Below are 24529 nucleotides of genomic sequence, written 5' to 3'. Positions count from 1 at the left end.
GTTAGAGAATCAAGTGGCCCTTCAAGGTGCACGGATCCACAATCTTGAGGCGGAGCTAAAGTTGCAGAAGGAGCGGGTCGAACTTAAGGACCAAAGTGCTGCTGAAATCCAGACTGCCTATGACTCTCTCCTTCAATCTCATGAGGAAGCTACTGAGGAATCCAAAGAGTTCCGAGCGCGGGCAGAACGTTTGGAACAAGGCCGTCAATAGTTCCTTACTCGGGGAGTTAACGCTGTAAGTAATACTTTATCCTTTGTTATTTTACTCACGCTTTTGATATTGGGAACTTATGTTCTTGTCCTAACAGGTCGTCCGCCATATCAAAGGAAGTAAAGAGCTGACTGACAGTTTTGCCAATGTGATGGCTGCTTCCTCATCACTTAGGCGCGTTATGGGTTTTCATGAAGGGATGAACTATGCTCGTAGTAAACGCACATTCAAAGATCATCTGCTCTATGGCGTAGACGTTAAACAAGATCGTGTTAAACGGGTTACGGAGCATGACGCTTTAGTCTTCCCTCTACAGGATGTACTTCCGGAATTTGCTTCCGCATATGATGGCGTACAACTTTTGAAGAACTATCTTGGGGAAGAATCTAAAGATGATTCTTTGGAAGATACGTCTTTGAAGGCGCCGGAAGACCCATCCTCCTCAAACCCTTAGGATAGGTTTAACAGTACTATAACTTGTAAATTTTTTCTTTTCCTTCTTGTAATTTTTTGGGTAATTAATGAGGACGGTTTCTTTTGTCTTTTGTGGATATTCTACTTGTCTGATGGATATATCTTTTAGAAAATACTTTTGATATTTTGCATCTCTTTTTTGAGTGTTTGAAAGTTTTGGATAACTATGTTGACGTGACGGAGAGAGAAATTTCTTGAGGGTAACTGACAAGACGTGTATGACGTCGTTGACAGTCTGTTTGCACAATTTTGAATTTCCCACCTGACGTGTCAGCTAACTGACGGTCCGCGGTTTCTCTCTCCACTGATACTTTATGGATCGCATTAATTGCGATGTGTATAAATATAACCCTTGTGGTTTCCATTTAACTTTTATCACTTTCAGATTTCTTTCAAACGCTCAAGACTTTTCAACATTCTCTGAGATTTCTTCCCCTTTCTGATATTTCTTCATTTCTTTGCTATTTAAATGGCTAAGGAAAAGAAGGGTGCCCCTACCATAAATGAAGTTGTCGTAGCCCTTAAGGAAGAAGAATTTAATGATGTTGTTCACGTATACGGATTGACGACGGAGTGGGAACCGGGACGTCCTATTAGTGGTTCTATTGCCACTAAGCCTCCTCCAAAGAAAATGGCTGTCTATGTAGACCATTTTACAACGGGAAACTTCCGGATTCCGGTTACCAAGTTTGTCCAATCAATCTTGACAACTTATGGAATTCATCTCTCACAGATCCATCCCTTCGAGATGCTGAGAATTCGCCATTTCGAATTCTGTTGTCCAACTCACAATTTTTATCCTTCCGTTGGCATGTTTGCCGTATTCTATAGAATGACCTTCCGCGATGGGTGGTATAGTTTTTCATCTATCGAGAAGAGGACTATAGGCACGGAGTGGATCCGTAGCCTTCATGGCTGGAAGCCAAAGTTTTTTTGGATCCGAGAGGATGTCATTCCCTTCTCAATGACCAAACGCAAGGCGGAGACTCCCATGCCTGTGGTGCCTGCCTCCGCTCATGAAGGCCTTGCATGGTTTAAAGTACTGACTTCTATCCCAACTCCCATGCGTCCCATTCACGAGGGAGCAATGGTGAGTGCGAAGATGAGCCGATTGTGGCCCTTTCCTGAGTTGGAACCATACTATGAGAAGACTGACAAAAGTAAGTTTGTTCTTGACTTCTGTCTTTTTCTTAATATGAACCGTTTCTGACTTTATTTATTTGTGTAGGTGAAGGTTCCGCCTTCAGCACGTTGTTGGACAAAGAAGGAGGAATGATGGTACGTCGTCCGATTGATCCTAAAGAAGGACCCTTTTTGGATCGCACCCGCACCAATTTTTTGTTCCCTACTGCCGTCCGTCCGGAACCAGTGGTCTCCGAACCAATGTATGCAAAAGGTGAGAAGTATGTTGAAGAAGCCATACTCAAAGGTGAGGGTATTCTACAACCCCAGACTGTAACTGCTATTACTTCTAGCGGAGTGATTGTACTCTTTTCGTCTAGCGAGGGTATTCTAAACCTCCTGTCAGATAATTTAACCTAAAACCCTAAAAACTCAGACAAACCCGACAACTTATCACCCGTCGGATATCTAAGTAGGTAAGAATATAAACTTTTAATAATATGCCAAAAATCAGTTTCTATGGTGAAAGAGCTCAATAAACCATAAACAAGTTGCGAACACACAGTAAACAACCATAACATGCAACCTATAATCGAAAGACAATCAATCAAGCAACGTGTGAAACATTCATTCAGACACAAATCAAAAGTAAATACACATGAGACACATCCAATAAAACTAATCAAAACTTTTAATTAATCAAAATCCCATAAACAAAACCCGAAAACCGACTAGTCCAAAATAATCAACAAAACATCATCACAAGCCTAGATAACTAAAAGGGTTTAGCCAATAATCATGTTCAAAAACATAAAATATATAAGTTCAATAACCAAGTTCATAACAAAAATAATAGATCAAACCAAAAGAAACGTCTTTGAATTTTGGCTGCTCCTTTTCACGTTGGCAGAGATCCAAATAATAATATTGATGACTTCTTCAATACTCCAGTATGCAACTTGCGGCCTCCACCTCAGGGGCGCTCCCTCTAGAGGTGCACAAATCGGTTTTTTTAAAAAAACCGGTTCGGTTATTAACCGGACCGGTTTTTTTTGGCCCGAAAAAAACCGGTTCGGTTAATAACCGGACCGGTTAATAACCGGTTTTTGTATGTCAAAACCCTAACCGGTCTAACCGGTTAGGACTGGTTTAGAAACCGGTTAATAACCGGTTAACCGGTTTTTTTTTAAAATAACCGGTTAATAACCGGTTTTTTTCATAATAACCGGTTTTAAAAAAAACCGGTTTTTCCATTAACCGGTTTGTTAACCGGTTTTGGCTCTAAAACTTGTAACCGAAATACGAACCGGCGGTTTGTAAACCGGTCAAACCGGTTTTAAAAAACCGGTTTTCGTAAAAACCGGTTTCCGGTTTAAACCGGCAAACCGGTTCCCGGACCGGTTTTTTTGACCATCTCTAGCTCCCTCTCAACGTCTTCTATTAATCAATTAATATATGTCTTCATGGATCCCTAACTTGCTTTTCAAGTTTCTCTATGAACGGTTTATTAATGAAATGGCCCCCCAAATAATTCAGCCCTCAAACAATTCAGTGAAGAAACATAATTAGTTCACATTCTCACAACCTTTCCTTCGTTTCTTTTTTTTTGTTCCAAATAAAGCGTCTACATTCATTTTTTGGCTCACACCAATTTTTTTCTTTTAATTCCCATGTTCCCTGTCAAAACAGTCCACAAGTTAAGATTATGTAACAATTAATATTCTATCATAACAATAAAATTGACATCTACGTATGTCAACAAATATTGACCAACGAGTTATTATTAATTGAACTTTGACATCATTCTATTTTGCTTCCAACTCATTATTAATTTAATTTCAGAAATAATTCATTCAATTATATACTTTATTTTTTTAGCTTGATGTCTTTTGAGACCCTTTCAATTCAAATACGAACCTCTTTATAAATAATATTCAATAAAAACATGGCTCAAAAGTATTTAAAAGTATAGGAAATATGTATAATAATATGCATATAATTTAGACCACATCACATTACTTCTAGCGGAGTGACTCTTTTCGTCTAGCGAGGAGTCATCACTTTGTGGAGAAGCTAGTTCAACTTATGCTAATAAAGCTATGGATTCAACTGTACGTCTCACCCGTCAACGAGCCACTGCTAATGAAGCGGCGGGTCAAGATGACGTTGAAACTGCTGTGGATGGGAAGGGTCCGGAAGGTGATGATGTTGCCGCTGAAGGCAAACATCCGGTTTTTGACGCGGGCGCTTCCAAGGTGGCGGATAAGCGCAAGGTTAATCCGGTAAAGATTGTTTTGAAAAAGAAAAAGTCCAAGAAAACCAATCCTTCCTCCTTGGAGGCCCGGTTGGAACAACTCGATGTGGAAGACCCGTCGTTAGGTTTGCAAAGTTAATCTTGCTTTTTTATCTGTTTTGAATTGGAATATTCTTAACCCACTGTTAATGTATTTTCAGTGAATCTGGATAGCCTTTCCGAAGGTATATCTGGTTTAAGGGATTCACCTCCTCGTCCGCCACCGCCGCCTCCCAATACTGCTACGGATCCGGTTGTTGTGGCGGATGATTCCCCTCTGAAAAATAAGGAGGCCGACACAACTGATCATGCCAAGTAGTCGCCTTCTTATTATGTTCATCATTTCAAGGATCAAGGGGGTGCAAGCATGTTTCCTCATGCTCCTCGAACTTCCCCAGATTTTCAGGAGGAAGATCTCACTCCACATCAACCAGATTGGTCTTTACGTCGGGATTCTACATTCCGTGACGTGGACCCGTGTTCAGAATTTCTGCGGGAATGTCTTCCGCATGGTGAGAGGGAAAGGCGTCACCAGAGTATTCGCCAAGAGTAGCTGAACTCCCATTCTTACTACTTGGCGAATACCATTTCTACTAATCATGAAATAACCAGAGACTGGTTGGCGATGAACGATCAATGGGATGAACTGACAGCCGCTGCCTCTAATGCCAAAGATGAAGCTCTTAAAGCTATAAACGAAGCTAGGGAAACCAGCCAAGTCCTAGAGGCGGAAAAGGCTGCTCGGTCTGCTGCTGAAGAAGCCAAGGCTGTTCTCCAGAAGCAATTGGATGAACATTCCAAATTGATGGAGGCCCTTCGAGCTGAATCGGTAGCCAAGGACAAGCGTCTACTTGACCTTAATGCTAAGAACCGTGCGCAGGCCTTGGAATGCGCCGGCTATAAGATGGAACTTGTCCAGGCCAAAGCAGATCAACGGTGGCTATTAGTTGAAGCTGTCCCCAATGTATGCACCTTATTTTTGTTAAAAATAATCTAAGTGTTTAAATTATTTATACACAACTGCTTAACAGGTCATTGCCAACGTTCGGGCAAGTGATGAGCTTGGGAACTGTGTGGCTATCCTACTTAAAGCTTCAAAGCAAGCTGGTCGCCAATTAGGTTTCGAGGAAGGCTATAAGTTTGGCTCAACCTCTAAGCTTCCTGAGGAATATGTTCTGGCTGGCCAAGATACTGCTGCTATCCTTAAAAAGAAGACCAAGGATTTTGATACCTTGAATTTTTCTTTGGCCGAGTAGATATCCGAGCTTGCGGACAAAGAAGATAGCATCCAGCAACTGAAGTCTCTTCTTGACTCTGATGAAGTAGATGATGCTGAGGATGATGGTGCGAAGCATAACGATGTCGCGCCATAGATAGATTTTTTCTTTTTCTTTGTATGTAAAACTCCTTTGAGTTTTTGTAATCCCATTTTGTTATGAATAAAGAAGTCTTGTTTTTTGTATCCGGCACACTTTGTTTATTTTTTATAATATAAGTGTTTTTAGAGGATCTTCTTTGTGTACGAATAAAGGATTACATAATAATACAAGTCTCAAGTGACTGAAATGAAAATTTTTATAACTGAGGCATAAGACGAATTACAAGAAACGAAATTACAAAGGTTCTTAACATCTAGTTGGGCGCGCTGGCCAAAAGACAAACCTACTAAATGTAACATTTCCTCAGTTGGGCCCCGTTCCAAGTTCTAGGGATTTCCGTCCCGTCCAACCTTTCTAGTTTATAAGCACCTTTTGATAGAACTTTCTGGATTCTATAAGGTCCTTCCAAGGTAGGGGCCAGCTTGCCCGGAGGCTCTTTCCCGGAGGCTTCATTATTGCGGAAGATAAAGTCCCCCGCATCGAATTCACATCTTTGAACCCGCGAGTCATAATATTTTTGCAACTGTCGTTTGTAATTATACTCGCGGATCGATGCCATTTATCTCCTTTCCTCGAGGAGGTCAAGGTTCATCCGGAGCTCATGATCATTATCCTCAATCATAAGAACTCTGGCGGATGGGATACCAATCTCGACGGGAATCATGGCTTCTGTGCCATATGTTAAACTGAAGGGGGTTTCGGAATTACTGGAATTCCTTTGAGTGCGGAAGGCCCATAGTACATGGGTCAATGCGTCCACCCATCCCATTCGTTTCGTTCCCAATCTCATTTTGATTCCTTCTTTGATCGTCCGATTGGTTCTCTCGACTTGACCATTCGCTTGCGGGTGGGCTACAGAGGTGAAGATTTGAGAAATGTGTAACTCTTTTAACCATTCTTGCAACCCACTGTCCGCGAATTGTGTCCCGTTGTCACTAACGAGCTCTAGAGGGAGGCCAAACCGGCATATAATGAATTCCCACAAGAATTTTTTAACACTGTCTGCTTTTATAGAAGCAACCGGTTTGGCCTCCACCCATTTTGTAAAGTAGTCGATGGCTACTATCAGGAATTTGACACGTCCGGGGGCTTCAGGAAAAGGTCCCATTATGTCAACTGCCCATTTTTGGAACGGCCAAGCTGAAGTGACTGGGACTAACTCGTTCTTTGTTCGAAGCGTGTTAGGAGCATGATGTTGACATGAATCACACTTCTTGATTTCACGTACAACATCCATATACATCCCCGGCCAGTAATATCCAGCGTTCATTACCTTTGCTACGACCATCCGCGGACCCGCGTGAAGACCACAAATGCCTTCATGAACCTCTCTAATTAAGTAATTCGCGTCCTCGGCATCCACACATCGGAGTAGTGGACCGAGGAAGGAACGTCGGTATAAAACACCGTCAAGTATCTGGTAATTCAAGGCTTTGTGCTTTATCTTTCGGGCCGCTTCTTTTCCTTCCAGAAGTGCTCCGGATGATAACTATGTTATAATGGGTATCATCCAGGATTCTACTCCCATTTGGATTACTAAAACCTGATGTTGCGGAATAGACGGGCGATCTAATACCTCGATGCGGATGTCCTTGGCAAAATGTTCGAAGTTCGTTGAAGCTAATTTACTGAGAGCATCCGCTGATTTGTTTTCACTTCTCTTTATATGAATGACTTTGCAAAAAGAGAACTGGAGCATCAAATCCTTTGCCTGTGACACATATGAAGCCATGATATCATTTTTTGCTTCATATGTGCCATTGATCTGTCCCGCAATCAACATGGAATCTACCCGAGCTTCCAAATGTTTAACCCCAAGCTTTTTGGCTATCCGCAAGCCTGCCAAGAAAGCTTCATATTCTGCCTCTTTATTGGTACTTTTGAAATCCAATTTTATGGCATATGTAAACTCATGGCCTTCGGGATTGACTAGCCTGAGGCCTGCGCCACATCCCTCACTGCTTGAAGTTCCGTCCGTGAATAAAGACCAAATCTGTACTGATTCCGGAGCTACTTGGGGTTGTTGCTCGATTAAACATTCTTTTTCTTTGTGATGTGGGACTTCTGTGATGAAGTCCGCCAATACCTGCCCTTTGATTGCTGGCCTAGGTCTGTATTCTATTGCGTGTTCTCCTAGCTCGATGGCCCATTTGGCCAAGCGTCCAGACAATTGTGGTTTACTGAGGACATTTTTGAGCTTGTATCCAGTTAAAACATTGATGGGGTGCCCTTGAAAGTATATGCGGAGGCGATGGGCGGCATAGACTAGTGCCAATACAAGTTTTTCAAGCATGGAGTATCTTGTTTCCGGGTCCGATAATGTTCTGCTGACATAGTAGATCGGCGTTTGAACGTTCTTTTGGTCTGTCAAAAGGACGGCCCCGATGGAAATTCTGAAGCTGATAGATACAACGTTAAAGGTTCTCCCGCGTGAGGTGCTGTTAACGTGGGAAGCTCCATTAAACAGTTTTTGACCACCAGGAAAGTCTGTTCCGCCTCCGCGGTCCATTTGAATTGTGCTTTCTTAATGCATTTTCTTAGTGTTGAGATAAACGGATGTGATTTCGCTGCATGGTTTGCCAAGAATCGATTCAAAGCAACCAATCAACCATTGAGTGTCTGAACTTCCTTGAGAGAAGAAGGAGAAGGCATGCGAGCTATAGCTTGAACTTTATCTGGATTAGCTTTGAAGCCCGCATCCGTAACAATCACTCCGAGAAACTTTCCTTCTTCAATTCCGAATGAGCATTTGGCTGGATTCAGCTTCATGTTAATACTTTTTAAAGTTTCGACTGTCTCTTCAATGTCTCCCAACATCTGGTCTTCCTCAGCACTTTTGATCACGAGGTCATCCATATATACTTCTAGATTTCGCCTAATTTGATATTTAAATGCTATGTCCATTAGTCGTTGATATGTAGCTCCCGCGTTCTTTAATCCGAAAGGCATCATTTTATAACAAAAGGTGCCTTGATCGGTTAGAAATGCCGTTTTGTCTTCATCACCCGCAGCCATGCGAATCTGATGGTAGCCTTTGTAAGCGTCCAAGAAGCACTTGAATTTGAATGGTGCCACAGCATCAACTTTGAGGTCAATTTCAGGCAGAGGATAACAATCCTTGGGACATGCTTTGTTTAGATCTTTGAAATCAATGCACATCCTCCACATTCCGTTGCTCTTGGGAACTATGACTAGGTTAGCAACCCATGTCTGGTAGCGGATTGGATGGATGATCCCGGCTTGTAAGAGGTCCTGGACTTGCTCGTTCATTGCCTTTGTTTGTTCTGGACCCATCTTTCATTGTTTCCGAACAATTGGTGTAAACAACGAGTTTACCCTTAATTTGTGTTCCGTGATAGTCCGCGGGACGCCAGTCATGTCCACGGGCTGCCATGCGAACACATCAACATTTTTTGACAATAACTGTTTTAGGAAAGTCCGCACTATCTCGGAGATAGCAGGTCCAATTGTTACAGTTTGATCGGGGAAATCTTTGTTCAAGACCCACTTTTCTGGTTCAGTTCTCAAAGTTTGTTTTGGGATCTTTCTGGGTTTTGAGCTCTTGGTTGCAAAGCAATGTCGATTGACGTGAATTATTGCTATACCAGTGCAGGTCAGAACTCCTACTGCACCGTGTGCTGTGGACGGATGAGCATTGAAGTCACCAATTGCTTCTCGTCCTAGAATAATGTCATGTTTCGATATTGCTGGCAAAACCAGAAATTCGACCTCTTCGGTCCTCGAATGAATTCCGTCGCTCAAGGTAACTGGGAATGAAATTACCCCTCGCGGATGCATTATTTCCCCTCCAAATCCCGACACTGGAGCGTGGATGGGTTCTAATCTTTCTTTATCTTCTTCGTCAAGCTGTTCAAAGCATTGTTCATACATGATGTCCGATGTGCTGCCGGTGTCGAAGAAGACGTAATGAGAACGATAATGCCCGAAAAGATCAGTGATGATCAGGGATTCTTATTGTTCGGGCCCCCTTTAATTCGAGGGAAGATCGTTGGCTCATTCTTCCACTCCTCATCATCAGATTCTTTCCTCTTATTCCCTGTATGGGACTCGCCTTGTATCACATGAACGTTCAAATCTTTAATTTGCTTCTTACTCGGGCCTTGGATGTCCCGAACGGGCGCTTTACCATTATCAGGTTTCCCATTTTTTACCAGGTGTCCGAGTTTTCCAGATTTAACAGCCGCCTCAATTTCATTTCTCAATGATCTACATTCATTCGTATTTTAACCGATGTCATCGTGGTACGAACAATGCTTCTTAGCATCTAAGAATGACCTTCTTGTCAATGGTTGTGGTTTTCTAAAACTTATATTCTCTGTTGTGAAAATTTCGGCGGGGGTCTTTGAAAGAGGAGTCCAATTGTTAGGACCACGGTTTGCGGGTCCCGCTTTGTTTTTGTTGCCTATGAGGGATATTGCATCAAATGGTTTTGACACTTCCGCACTTGGCTGAAGCCTTGACCAGATAGGGCCTTTCGCCTGTCTATTATGTCTCGGATTCTGAAATTCGACTTTAAATTTTTTGCTTGGGTTACCATTCCTCAATGTTTTCTCAGTGTTAGCATACACCTTTTCCACATTCATAAGATCGTCCCACTCTTTTGGCATTCCATCTCTGGCAGTGAGGGTGCGGACTAGATCATCGCACTTGACGTTTTTGCAGAAAGCACCACGGAGCATGTCTTTACTTATCCCACCAATGTTCAGACTTTCATCGTTGAACCTGGTGATAAAATCTTCTATGGATTCGTTGTCGCGGTGGCGACATCCAAAATTTCTGACTGGTCTCGCGTATGTTTCTTTTGCTGGCTGAACTGTTGAGAAAACTTTTTTACAAGGTCATCCCAGCTAGAAACTTGACCATTATGTAACTTTTCAAACCATTCTCTCGCTGCCGTTGTTAATGTCAATGCAAACATATGACACCAATAAGGGAGCGTCCAACTACTAACACCCCCTACCGCCACGAAGTTCTGGAGATGATCACTTGGATCAGTCATACCATTGTATTTGCCTACTGATGTAGGTATTTTGGCATTAACAGGAAAGGGTGCAATAGCAATACTTGCTATGAATTTCGATTTTTCGACAAAGGCTGCCGGACGATATGGTTTGGTGAAGTCCCGTTCAGCATTGCTGTGATACTCAGTGTGGCGGACTATGTCCTGCGGACAACTGCTTCTTGCTCGTGAGTTCATCCTACTATCACCGGTATACATACTGTATTCTCCCGGTTGGTAAGTTGAGTCGTAAATATCAAATTCTTCCAAGTAAGATGGCATCCGCATATTTATGCGAGGACGAGGACGTAACCTCGGTAATTCACCAAACTCTGGTTCCGTCGATTGGCTGTAACGGAGCTGACTTCCTCTTATTGTTGGTGGATGAGAAGGAGATCTCCAGGGAGATTCCTCATAATTCAAAGTGCGGGCATGAAATCGTTCATCACGTTTTCCGCGCTCATATTCAGCCACCAAACTTTGTTGTTGCACATGAAACCACCCATCGGGAGTTAGCTTTTATCTTGATTGATGGGATCTCGCCATGTCAGATTTGCCTGAATCATTTTCCAGATCAAATTCTGACTGGTTTCGGCGAGTCTCATCCGTAATCCGTCTGAGATTACCCAAATTTGAACCTTCCGGTGCCGAGCCACGCCCCATATCTGTGGGAGTGGGACCGGTTGGTGTTGTAACATTCTCTAGGGTAAAACCCCCATGTGTTACATTGGTGATTCTTGACCCCGGAGTTGTGACACGCTCAAGAGTACGTCCACTTGGAGTCGTAATACGTGCAAAAACACTAAGACCCGGAGGTGCTTCTGTGTTAGTTACACGTGAATCAGGTGCAGGGGTTCCCGTCGACCCTTCAGAAAGTTTACTCATATCAAACGAACCAAAAAACCAACGAAAACTATTGTTGTTCTAACACAAAACACGGATGGCGCCAATGAAGAAACACAGATCCACTCCCCGGGTATGGGTCCTGGTTCTAATGAGTCCATAGGGTATAGTACGGTAACTACCAACACGTTATGAGTAAGACTTCCCGAAGTTCAGTGACCGGAACCTGCAAAACAGACACCGTGAGTCTCGTTACAGGAAGGACAAGAGGGGGGGGTCTTCCTGTAACCACCCTCCGGCGTGAGAATCAGTAACGTTCGTAATCGAGAAAGTACTGAAGTATAAAGACTAAGTGTAGTCAAAATATAGGTGAGTGAATGAATCCCTCATACCGTTTGACAAGGTATTTATAGCCGAAGGATGATGGAAGATGATTGGGATAGCTTTCCTCTTCTAGAAGACCTTTGATAACTGCCTAGACACGTGTCCTCTTGTGATAGGTTGGGCTATACGTCTCATGTGCATGAGCATAACAACCTGGACACGCGTCACCAGCTGATAGGATGGATCGCGCCCTGGCCATGTGCACGGTTATAACAACCTGGCCAGGTGTCCTTTGTTCATTGGTTAGTATGTCACGTATTCCACAAGTAAGAATCATGGGCTTTCTTCTAGAGAGTACTTGAGTGGTGACAGCTGTCCCGCTGGCATTATCCTCCAGTTGTTTTATGCGGACATATGTCTTGTCCTGCGGATGACTTTTGAGGATGCCTGGATGCTTCCGCGCGTGTTATGAGAACGTTCCTCCTCTATCGTGATATGCGGGTGATCCGTATGTCCTGCGGGTGGCTTATAAGAACATTCTCTGTGACCCGCGGGTGGTACTTAAAGGTATTTGGGTCTTTTTGGTACCCTACCTCTACAGTTGTAAAGTTATATTTTTGATTTCTACACTTTCTTGCTTTGGTTATAATGGAACACACAGCTCTTTCTTGCTTTTGTTTTTGAACACGCAATTCTTGATTTGCAAACAGCTTCCCGTGGCATTAAAACTTTTGATTAAAAGACTTTGAAATCTTAATCATGGGAGATGTGGCGGTTTCAGCCCTTGTAAAGCAAGTGGCGGGACACCTGAGTTCTATATCCATTAAAGAGTTCGGTCTACTTTGGGGATTCAAGGATGATGTTTTGGCTCTCAAGGATGATTTCGAGCAGCTTGAAGCTGTTCTTCAAGACGCAGAACATAAACACATCAAGGAAAAGGGTGTAGAGTTATGGCTTAGGAGTCTCAAATCTGCATCATTGAAGGTAGCGATAAGCACGTTTTATTGTTTAGACTTAGCATGAACATATATACTATTTGTGTTAATATGTTTGTATTAATACATTAATAGCATTACATATTAGTTTAACCTAAGTTTGGCAGTTAATTATCCCCTTGAAACCTTTGTGACGGTTAATTCTGGATAACAACGTACGATTCCTAATAGCACCAAATGCCTATAAGTATGTATTCATCCTGTAAACAATTCACCAAGTATTATAGTACATCTGTTGTTTGTTACATTGTTGTTAATCACACACGTGTACACTCAATCAAATTCGTTTGTTCTTGATCGTCAATATGTTAATTCCCTAACAGGTAGAAAATGTATTGGACGAGATCTCAGCTGAAGCTTTACTACAACGCCTACACAAAAGAAGAGGCATCAAGTACAGGGTAAAGGACTTCTTCTCCCTCAGTCATAATCAACTTATTTTTCATGTTAGGATTGCTCATGAAGTTAAAGCCATAAGAACAAAACTAGATGCCATAACATCTAGGAGATTTGTTTTAAATTTGACCCCTGGCGACACAAGTCATGTAGATGTGGGAATGGAAGGTGAGATGCCAGTTAGGGAAACTGGTGCACTTATACATGCTTCCCTTGTATTTGGAAGAAAAGAAGAGACGGAGTTGGCAATTGAAAAGATATGCAATAAAGATATAGGAAAATGCGAGGATGGCGAGGTGCGAGTGTGTAGTATATGGGGTATGGGAGGTGTGGGTAAGACAACTTTAGCTCAATATAACCATGAAAGGGTGGGAAAAGATTTTCCATTAAGATGTTGGGTGCATGTCTCTGAAAAGTTCCAAGTTAAAGTGATAATAAAAAAAATCATTGAGTTCATAAATAAACGTGGTACACTTACAGAGCTAAGTATGCTGCAAGATACACTTCAAAGCAAGTTAAGGGGTAATAAATTTTTGATTGTACTAGATGATGTTTGGATTGAAAAGAATGAAAAGACCAAGTGGGAGGAGTTAAGTAAAACATTAAGTTGTGGGGCAGATGGAAGTACTGTTGTGACGACAACACGATCACATATAACTAGTCGGATGTTGGCTAAGGTCCGCGAGTTACAACATGAATTGGGATGTTTATCAAAAGAGGATTCATGGTTATTGTTCAGCAAATTTGCATTTGCACAAGGAAGAGAGGGAGATGACGTAAGTGAGCTAGAGCCTATTGGAAGGAAGATAGTCGAGAAATGTAAAGGACTACCTTTGGCAGTAAAGACACTGGGTAGCTTAATGTGGTCTAAAAATAGTGTAAGCGATTGGCAACGTGTGAAAAGCAACGACATATGGGAGTTGCAAGAAAATAATATCTTGCCTGCATTGAAATTAAGCTACAATAACTTGCTTCCACATTTGAAAAGATGTTTTACTTACTGTTGCATGTTTCCCAAAGGCTATGTAATGGATAAGAGTTTAGTGATTCAGTTGTGGGTTGTTAACGGTTTCATTCCACCCAGAGGAGCAATAGATTTGAATGTGCTCGGGGAAGAATTTTTTGATTGTTTGATTTGGAGGTCCTTTTTCCAGGTTGCTAGTAAGGATAGATTTAAAATGCATGATCTGATACGTGACATGGCACGACATCTGATGAGACATGATTGTTTAATCCTGGAGCTTGCATGTGATGAGGTAAGAATCCCAAATGAGGTGCTTCATTTGAGCTCGTCACGTCCGGATGAAAGCTTTATTTTCTCGTCGGGCGATTTAGGAATGTTAGCATCATTAAGGTCAGTATTCATGTTCAGAGAGTTACGTTTACCTTACTTTAGGTACACATCCGAACCAGAGTATAAGTTTGGTGAAATTTTCAACCAAATGTATCTAAGGGTGTTATACTTAGCCGGTATAAAGTTAATGACATTGCCTGGACCAATTTTTAAGCTCAAATATCTGAAATACCTATATTTATCACATTCAAGCATAAAAGTTTTACCTGAGTCAATTATGTATCTCCAAAATTTGCAAATGCTGATTTTAAGTTTTTGTACAAATCTGTGTAAGTTGCCTGAATCAATTTGCAAAATCAAACATCTGAAACACCTGCATTTATCAGGCTCACGCATAGAAGTTTTACCTGAAGGTCTAAAATACATGACTAATCTTCAACATTTGGATATCAATCTTTGTAGATCACTCAAGCATTTGCCACTTGGAATCAAAGAGCTAACTAGTCTCTAAATACTTCCATTGTTTCCCGTTGGTGGCGAGACTGGGGCCAAAATAATTAAGGGAATTAGGGGATCTAAATCTTCTTGAGGGGAAGTTGGAGATATCAAGACTTGAGAATGTTGAAGGTTTAAGTGAGGCCAAGAGTGCCAATCTCAGGTGCAAAAGAAATCTGTCGGTTTTAGAGTTAAGTTGGTCAGATATTAATGACAGAGAAAGTAATGGGGAAATTTTTTCATATGATGAAGAGGTTCTGGAGGGACTAGAACCAAATCTATTTCTTAAGAGATTGAAAATATATTTTTTACTTCGGAAAGTCTATTTCTCCAAGTTGGATGGCCACATTAAGGAATTTAGTTGAAATTAGTTTTGATGGTTGTACGGATTGTGAGCGTATCTCAGGACCTTGGAGATTACCCAATCTTCGGGTCATTGAGTTGTCGTTCATGCCTTCTTTGAAGTGTTTGCATGAAGACGATATGAACATGTCAGGAGACATCACGGATATGTTTCTTTGTCTAGAAAAATTTAACATTGACAGTTGTTGGAATTTGGTTTCTTTGTCAAGCAACCTTCCAAAACTCAAGGTTTTAAAGTTATTTCAATGCAATGAATTGGTTTCTCTACCGGATGAGATTCACAGTTTCAAGGACCTGAATCAACTTGTGATATACAAGTGTAAACATGTAAGTGAAAGGTGTAAAAAGGAGATTGGTGTAGACTGGCCTTAAAATTTCTCATATTCCCAACATTAGAATTGATCACCCTATATAACATTAATCTCTTTCTTTCTATTTCTTCTTGACTTTTCCTTTTTTTGTTGTAAAATATTCAAGTTCATTCCTGAAAACGATACATATTTGGTTTTGCATTAAAATAAAAAAAAATGTACATTGCTTTCAGTATTTTTACCTTTCTTAAATAACATTATATTATATATTTTCAGAGATTATATGTCTAATTCTCGTTTGTATCGGTTGTGATGATTAACTTGATTACAAATAACCTTTATTTATAACCCTTTAACATTTAAATTATATATACTGCTATGCAAATCACTATTAATAATATAATAACTTTACATATTCTTTTTGAACGGCTAACGAGTTCTCCAAATAGGCTATTGGCTAAATCCATCATATCGGAATACACTCGTCTTTCAATTTGTGAAAAAACCCTCACCTAAGGCCAACGACCGTGAACACTCACCCATGACAGTGCGGTGAGATAAAAATAACTAGTAAACGTACCTGCTATCCATAAATAAATCAATATCAAATATCTACAAACATGTATCTTATTAATTATGTCACTTTTATTTAAAATTAATAATTAATATGTAAGATATGCAAGAACAAAAAAAGACTAGATGGCTAATATGGTGGTAAGTGTTTCCAATCATTTTTCTTTACTAGACAAAATGGCAAAACTATTCCTTTATGTTTGTACGTTTTTTCAATGGTCGTCCTTTGGCAAACTTAATGACAAAAAACATCATTTATTCTTAAAAACTCTATCACGGTATGTCCTTTGGCCCTAACCCAGTTATCTTTTCTCGTTAAATCCGGTCATGTGTATTGCACATGAGGGTAGTATTGTAATTTTACATATACTAAAGAAACTAAATGATATTAAAAATAAATCACTCTTCCATCTTTGTCCTCTCTCTCTCTCTCTACTCTTGATCAGGCTCACCACCACATCAACACTATCATCATCCTGTCCAGTTCAAGCTCCCCACCACCGCTACCACCATCATTCAAATCCACCACAGGCCACCGCACTATTATTCCTCAACAAAACCCCACCAGTCCACCACAACACAAAACGTCGGCCCAAATTTGGAACTCACCTCAACTCCGAAACCCCGTCAAGACGATCACTAGTAATGGTGGATGTGTGTTTTAGGTCGCAATCATCTAAGGAACAAAAAGCCCCTGTCAGTTTAATTTGACAGAGGCAAATCGTTGAGTAATTGGGGAATCAAAATTAGGGTTCTTGTTGGATTAGTGTAGGTTCCCAGCCGGATCTACACAGGAGTATCTCGTAACACGAGGGTGCAGAATCCCCACGTAATACGATACGAGCGTAAGATATATAATACGTTGAGACAATACACAAACACACGTTACAATACTAATAAACACGTTGTATTGCAACTCTTCAACACGTGATCTCGAATATCACTTACACGTACTGCCCAAAAACCCTTTTTTTCTAAACAAGCCGAAGTTAGGCATATATAGGCCTCGACAACTTCGCCTAACAGACTAGGCGAAGTTGTCTTAACTTCGCTTGTCTACAAGTTCGCCTACATCAGGCGAACTTGTGTGACACCATATCTAAAACCAAAACAACCAATCTAACACGATTACAGACACATACAAAACACTAGATACTGAACTACTGACATTATGCACCAACAGACTCCCCCTTGGCAGTAGCTTCATATCTCTATCTTCAATCACGTGTCTAGTAATCCCAAAATCTCGTGTCTCCCGTCTTCAAGCATGAACGCCCTGTCTTACACACAGAGACCACTCTCTGGTACTTCTTGGCTTTATCTTTCCATGCAGGAATATAGAATATCTTCTTATCGTTTAGCACCTGCAAGTCAGCTTGAGACAAATTTACCAAGTGCATGGGATCATACACTCTCAGAATCTCTTGTTCGTCTTCATCTTCCATAACCGCTTCAGCTGTTTGACTATCAACGTACCACCACTTGAGATTCTTTAAGACATCCTTAGGCATTATCTTCATCGGCACTTCTTTTAAACACCGAACCGGCTTATATTTCATCACCATCCAAGGTTTGCCATCAGCTCGCATTCTTCTTTCCTTATCTTCAACTAGCTTCCCTTTCTGCGGCTTTAACAACTCAAACTTTTTCTCTTTCATACTTTCTTTCCACACAATCTTCCCAATAATTCTGGCCATATTATCATCACTTCTATTAATCAACCCCAATTTAGCCAAATCCTTCACCTCACACTCAGGCAAGGTATTGAGAGATCTCAACATCCTCTTAAAATACTGAATCCCATCAAAGCGTTTAATCACAAATAACCTCAACTGCTCATCATACAACCAGCATATAATACCCTTCTTCGACTCAGCATACCCTTTGATATTGTAACTCTTTTTGAACATGGTTGGAACCGCTGGCTTCTTTATCTTTACAAACCACTGAGCGTAGCCTTCTTTCCATATCGGCTACTCTTCCCACTCAGACTCATCTGACACATCCATATCTTGACTCACATTCACTTTGTCAACGTCTGGAATATCATGTTCTACACTGTCATCCACAATCTCACCTTCCTCTATCTCACTATCAATCACAATCTGTTCTCCTATCTTTTCAATCTCTTCAACAGGTAACACATCGTCATCACCCACATCATCATCACCCAACGTTTCCTCATCATCCACAACCACAACATCTTCACCACCTGATCCACCTGCTGTACCAGCTGACTCCCCCCTGAGATGTGGAAGTCCCAAGAGTTTGTTCAGTTCTTGGCAACTCACCACCTGCACCTTTCGATGCATTGGGATCATCGTCTCTATCATGACTCTTTTTTGTTCTCAACTCGTCGCCCTTGCAGTCTGTGGGTATAAGTTCGCCGAGTTTTTGAAAGTATGTAAAGAGTTTGACCAAGTTGAACATTTATATAGGTTTGAAAAATACATAGGCGAAGTTAAGGTTAACTTCGCTTACCCTTAACTTCGCCCCTGAACAAGTTCGCCCTTTTACTTTCCCAGTAACTTCGCCTATTTTATTTACAAAACAAGTCCTTATAATTTGATCATAATGCAACAATCTTTTAAAAATTCTCCGATAAAGATTTAAACTTTACGATCAAAGAACCAAGTAACCAAGTTTTAAACCATAAAACAAGATATGCAATGAAAATGTTAGTAATTAAATAAAGGGATCAAATTTCAGTCTAGACGAGAACCTGCATGTTTTAGAAAAGATCCGAACTAATCCGAGCTCACTCGCTTAAGACACACAAGTTTGTTTTGGGCCACCGAAACTCATCTTTTCTTCAAGAATGTATTTTAAACTAATTTTAAATTATTTTCTCAACATACTTGGTGTGTCGGAATCCAACTTGATCTTATAACAAGTTTGGACCGGTGAAACCAAATACTCGCTTAACGGACGTTAAGGTTCTTCACAATAGAACTATATAGTTGGTTAAGTCTTTTGATTTTTATTGAGTTATCTCATAACATTTATCACTTTGGAAAGTTGACTTTGAGTTTGGTTAATTATCAAGACTCGAATCGACAAATCCGAACACTCGATTAAAACCTCGTTTTGGTATTTATATACAAAGGGTCTTGCAATAGTGCATTATAACCCACATAATTACTTGACATACGTTGAGTAATATTTATTAATGGAATACCAAGACCCGGTTTCGAGTAAACTTATTTTTCAAGAAACATGCCTTTAATTTCTCAAACATTTACATTTTAAACCATAAACTTCACTTATGTACTTTACTTGTCATATATTTTACTTTAAACCCGTTCAAGACTAACTTAAGACCCGTTTAATCTAGGTCTTGCTCGTTAAACCGATCTCCGATTATTCACGAATCAAGTTACTTAGTTAACATGAGTACTTTTCATCCCCGTTTTCTATCTTACGTTTTGGTGGTGGCATTGTATACTTATTCAAACTCAAATGATTTATACTTGTGTCTCAAACCACAAACTCTTTAGTATATGTTACTTAAATAAATACTCGATTTGGTTTTATATGCTTTACATGATTTCATGCTATATGTTTATTGCTTTAGGCAGGTTGGCCTCTATGAAACTATTAAGTATGATCATACGCTCCCCTAACTACTTTAGCTTAATTGCTAGTAGCATAGGGCAACTAATCCGAGTATATTTGGTTGTTACCATATAGAAAGGTGTCTCAAACTATCTATTATTTGCACATCTAAATTGTTGTTATTATTTATTGTTTCATGTACGAGTTGTGGATTTCATCTACTATATATTATTGTTCTAACTATGAAAATTGCTCACCAACATTCGTGTTGACAAAATTTATTTTATGCAATGTTACAGGTTTATTACTTGGTTGATTTGGATGACTTGAAGAACTATTATCTTGCGACCATTTAGGTTATTAGATATAAGTGAACAATTTAATTGTTTGACTATTTATTCGGTTATTTGTATGAACAAGTTTGTGTTATTTGGATGATTTAACAAAATGAATGAGTTGTTTAAATATTATCACTTTAATAGTGTCTTGTGTTCATGGGCAATCTGTTGCACCTCGGCATGTTCCGCCGTCTTTGGTCGGGGTGTGACATAAGGGATGGTGATGGGCCTTAGGTCCATAGGCTTAAGGGTATATAAACCGCTTAAACCTCCCTAAAACCCTAAAACCCTCATTTCCACCAACCTTGCCTCCTTACACACTAAAAAAAACACGCAAACACTCCTCTTCCATTTTGGCTTAGATCCGAATCCAAACCAAGAAGATTTTTTGATAGATTTCTGCTATACAAGCAAGGAAAACATCCATAATCACGTGTGGTATTGAACCTGAAGCTTGAAGCGAAACGAAAAGGTACGTTTTAGATTAAAGGTCACGTTTTTAAGGTTAGTTTTCCCTAAGATTTGATACTAAGGAAAATCGAAAATTTTTATGCAATAAAAATATAAACTTGATGTTAAAATATGGACTTATTCAACTCGTTAGTTTAGATCCAACTAAATCGGGTTTTGAAATCAATAAATATTCAAACTTTATGCAAAAACGAGTTAGATCTTGATGTATTAATAATAATAAAAGTAATATAAGTCATAATAAGAAGGTCCGTTGCTGTGGAGCCACGATGATAACAAATAAATATAGTAATAATAATAATAAAATCGTTGTAGGCGCAACAGTGCAAGGAAAAAGAGGAAATGGACCAATCGATTAAAGGGTCCATTCGATTAAAGGGTCCATTCGATTAAAAAGGTCCATTCGATTAAAGAGCCCATTCGATTAAAGGGGTCCATTTGATTAAAAGGATTCATTCGATTACATATCGATTCATTCGATTACAAGGGTTCATTCGATTGGAGAGTTCGACTCGATTAGAATCGAAACCATTCGATTCAATTAAAGCTGAACAATTCGATTCGATTAGAACTGAACCATTCGATTCGATTAAAGTACAGACCATTCGATTCGAACAGGCTATTTGATTCGACTAGAAAAGGGTCATTCGATTCGATTAGAAAAGCTCATTCGATTCGAATAGAACAAGGCCCGTTCGATACGATTGAGGATCCATTCGATCCGATTAGGATTCATTCGATTAGAATTTTCTGATGAACTTCTTAGTAAAGGACAGTTAATGGAAATAAATTTTTTTCCTAAGTTGACTTGCCAGCTTGATCCCAACCAGGGGATCTGCCCCTTGGACCCTACTAGAGGTTGTTGCCCCTAGACCCCGCTGCCAGGGACGCTGCCCCGAGACCCCCGTAGCTAGGGGTTACAATAACTTAGAAGTATGATATAGTTAGAAATAGTTAATTGATACTTGTAATTATTATACAGTTAGCCGTCCACAGCTAAAGCGAGGTATTACTATAAACTCAGAAAGAAACAGGACCCATGTGAGTTTCTAGCCCCATTTTCTTGTTATGTTTTCGGGGCTGTGTGCATACTCAATGTGATTAGTTAATACATTTACCGTAAGTGGTAAGTGTATGATTTGTGGATGTGTATGAATGATATATGTATGAAGTTAAGAGTATGTATGAAAGTATATATATTGCTATGTATGTGTAAAGAAATTATGTATGGTTGTACGGGATAGAAGAGACCATACCTAATAATATCTGAGATAGAAGGGACCAGACCCTAACAATATATGAGATAGAAGGGACCAGACCCTAATGATATCTGAGACAGAAGGGACCAGGCCCTAATAATATCTGAGATAGAAGGGGCTGGGGCCTACTAATATCTGAGATGGTAAAGATAGTTATGCATGTATTATGAAAGTACGAGAGTATAAAAGTATGAAAGAATGAAAGTATGTATGTATGTATGTATGTGTGTGTGTATGTATGGAAGAAAGGTAGCATGTTAAGTACGTAATATGTATCTTCGGATACGTATATATATAAGTATGTGAATGTATTGTATGTTGTCTGATTAACTAGAACTCACTTAGCGTAGCTGACTTTTAGTATGCACGCATGTGAATGGGTTGAGACAACTCTCTTGAATAAGGACACATGGCATTGGACTGAAGATACTGGCATCTTAAGAAGAATATTATGTTGTTATATTTGACTATGTTTTATTTTTAAAGACGAATTTGAAAGATTTTAAGACAAGATTTTAAATGTTATGTAATATATATGGTTGAAGTTTAAATTTCACGAAAGTTTTAATCTACTATGATATTTAGAATTGTGTTTATAAGTAAATCCAACGTCCAAAATAGGGCACCGGAACCGGGGCCTTACATAATTATAAAAAGATTTGTCGTACTAAAAACAATTCAAGTTTAGTTCTCAATTTTTATATCTTAATCTTATCTTAAATGTATATAAACAAAACTTTTAAAATCTTTCTGATTGCTTCCTACATTCTCTCTACGAAAATGGTTTCCTAGCCTAACCTATATAGGTTACACCCCGGATATTCTTTCCCGACAAGATAGAGAACTTGTGCCCGTATATGCTGCAGGTAGAGCAGATGTTGAGGTACTAAAAATGCAATTTTATGGACCAAAATATGCTGCAGTAATTATATTATTTCAATAATAATCTAATTATTATGTGTTGTTTTTTGTGTGTTATAACGGGACAAGTAAGACAACAAGGAGACTACGAGTCTATCTATAGTGACTTGAATATTGGGTTCGGTTCATGGGAGTTTGATCCAACATAAATTGAGAACCCGTTTCCAGAAAACGAAGGGTCCGTTCATATATGGATGAGTGATGAAGATAAGTATGTGTATGTGACGCTGCAACGGTATATAGCTCGACATCTTCCATGGATAAACTCTCACGAGGTAACGGGCGGGGGTCATATATTTTCTTATGCTGATGGGAAGACTGATGCCATCCTAAAAGCACTTCTAGTAGGCCAAAGTTAGTTTAAACTTTGAAGTATGTTTTATGGACTCGGTTTGTAGCTTGTTAATGTCTTAAACAAACTATTGTCAATGTAATATAGTAGAAATGTTGTACTTATTATTACCCTTTTATGGTTTGAAATTGGTTGTTGAACCTCAGCTACATCAATGACCAATCTTTTTATTAATAAGGGTATCTTGGATTTCTAACTCTTTATACACATAGGTAAGATCAAAATGGTTCTAAGTTGAAGTGATACAATGATGTGATATTTACATATAAAACACTCAGGCTGTACGTAGTGGGTGCACAGATTGGGCGAATTCCGACAAGAAAGGGCAAGAACACCGCCCCCGGCGATTTTAGGGGCGATAGGGTGGGGGGCGCAAGGAATTTGTCGTCAGGAGTTGTGTGTGTTGTGTGTGTATATATTATTATGTGTGTGTGATCAATGTTTTTTTTATTTTTCTTCTTTATTTTTTGTTTTTGGTGTTATGCTTCCTTAAGTTCATTTTTTAAAAGCATTCCCAACCCATCCCTTAAATTTATATGAGGAGAATTAATAAATTATAGGATGATGTTTTAAGTGGTCATGAGTGTAAATTATAGAGTGTAGAGAGAAAAGGTAGTGGTTTTTTTTATAAATTTGGAGAAACTTTGTTTGTTCCTATTTATTTGTTAATATTTGTTGAAATGTTTATGAGTAGATGAGAGATAAAACTGTAATGATAAAGGTATAAAAAAATATTATTTAATTAAACATGAGAGAGAAATGTAGTGTAATTATATAGATGAGGATGGGGACAGGCTAGGAATGCTCTAATTGGCTCTTGCTCCTTGCTAGTAGAGCTTTTCAAACTGCTCGACGTTCGATCGAAAAATACTTAACAAGTGTTCATTCAATTTCGGTTCAGTTTGAAAATGAGCCAAGCATGAACACGAGCAAAGGTACGCTTGCTCGTTTGGCTTGAATTATTTTTTAATTCATACACACACACAAATATACGATATCCCACTATCTAATATTAACAATAATAGCCCACTATTAATAAACACACTACTTCTTATCTATTAATAAACACTCTACTTGACGGCCTAGATCTTGTTTAGGCTTGTCCAACTACTCCACACTCAAAACTTTCTCGATTGAAATATGCTCGTTCGATTTCGGCTCGGTTTGTAAACGGCCTATAACGAGCATACCCTCTCTCAGTTCAGTGTGACTCGTGACCAACCCTAGAAGCCCGCTTTTTGGTCTTTAATGAAAGTGTTTGTCTGAGTTGTCGCCTATGAAAAAAATAATAAATAAATAACACACATGTTAGACAACACATAGAATCACAAGTAATTGATTTGGTCCTTTATAATGTGGTTTACTGGTAGGAAGCCTGAGTTTTTCAATAGAACCCAGGTTTGATTCTCACACTTCGTGGATGGTATGAGTGGCTCAATGAAGAAAGTCCAGGATCTCTATGATCTTCGGTTCAATTCTACTAGGTTTTATCATCGGTGGGTCTTTGAACGGATGGGTTTCTCCGAAAACGATGTCATTT

At 39.6% G+C, this 24529-nt stretch overlaps 1 pseudogene across 1 annotated transcript; it reads left to right on the top strand.

Annotated features, from left to right (window-relative positions):
* The first annotated feature begins 12425 nt into the window (after nucleotides 1-12425).
* On the top strand, nucleotides 12426-15624 carry LOC143533805 (disease resistance protein RGA2-like; annotated as a pseudogene). The gene is made up of 2 exons (XR_013135422.1): nucleotides 12426-12650; nucleotides 12985-15624. The product of XR_013135422.1 is annotated as a disease resistance protein RGA2-like (transcript).
* Nucleotides 15625-24529: the final 8905 nt, after the last annotated feature.

This window comes from Bidens hawaiensis, unplaced genomic scaffold (genome assembly GCF_021521415.1).
Source record: "Bidens hawaiensis isolate Kalapana, Puna unplaced genomic scaffold, B.hawaiensis_p1.1 tig00009917_1, whole genome shotgun sequence".
NCBI lineage: Eukaryota > Viridiplantae > Streptophyta > Magnoliopsida > Asterales > Asteraceae > Bidens > Bidens hawaiensis.
This window is presented reverse-complemented; position numbering and strand designations above follow the sequence as displayed.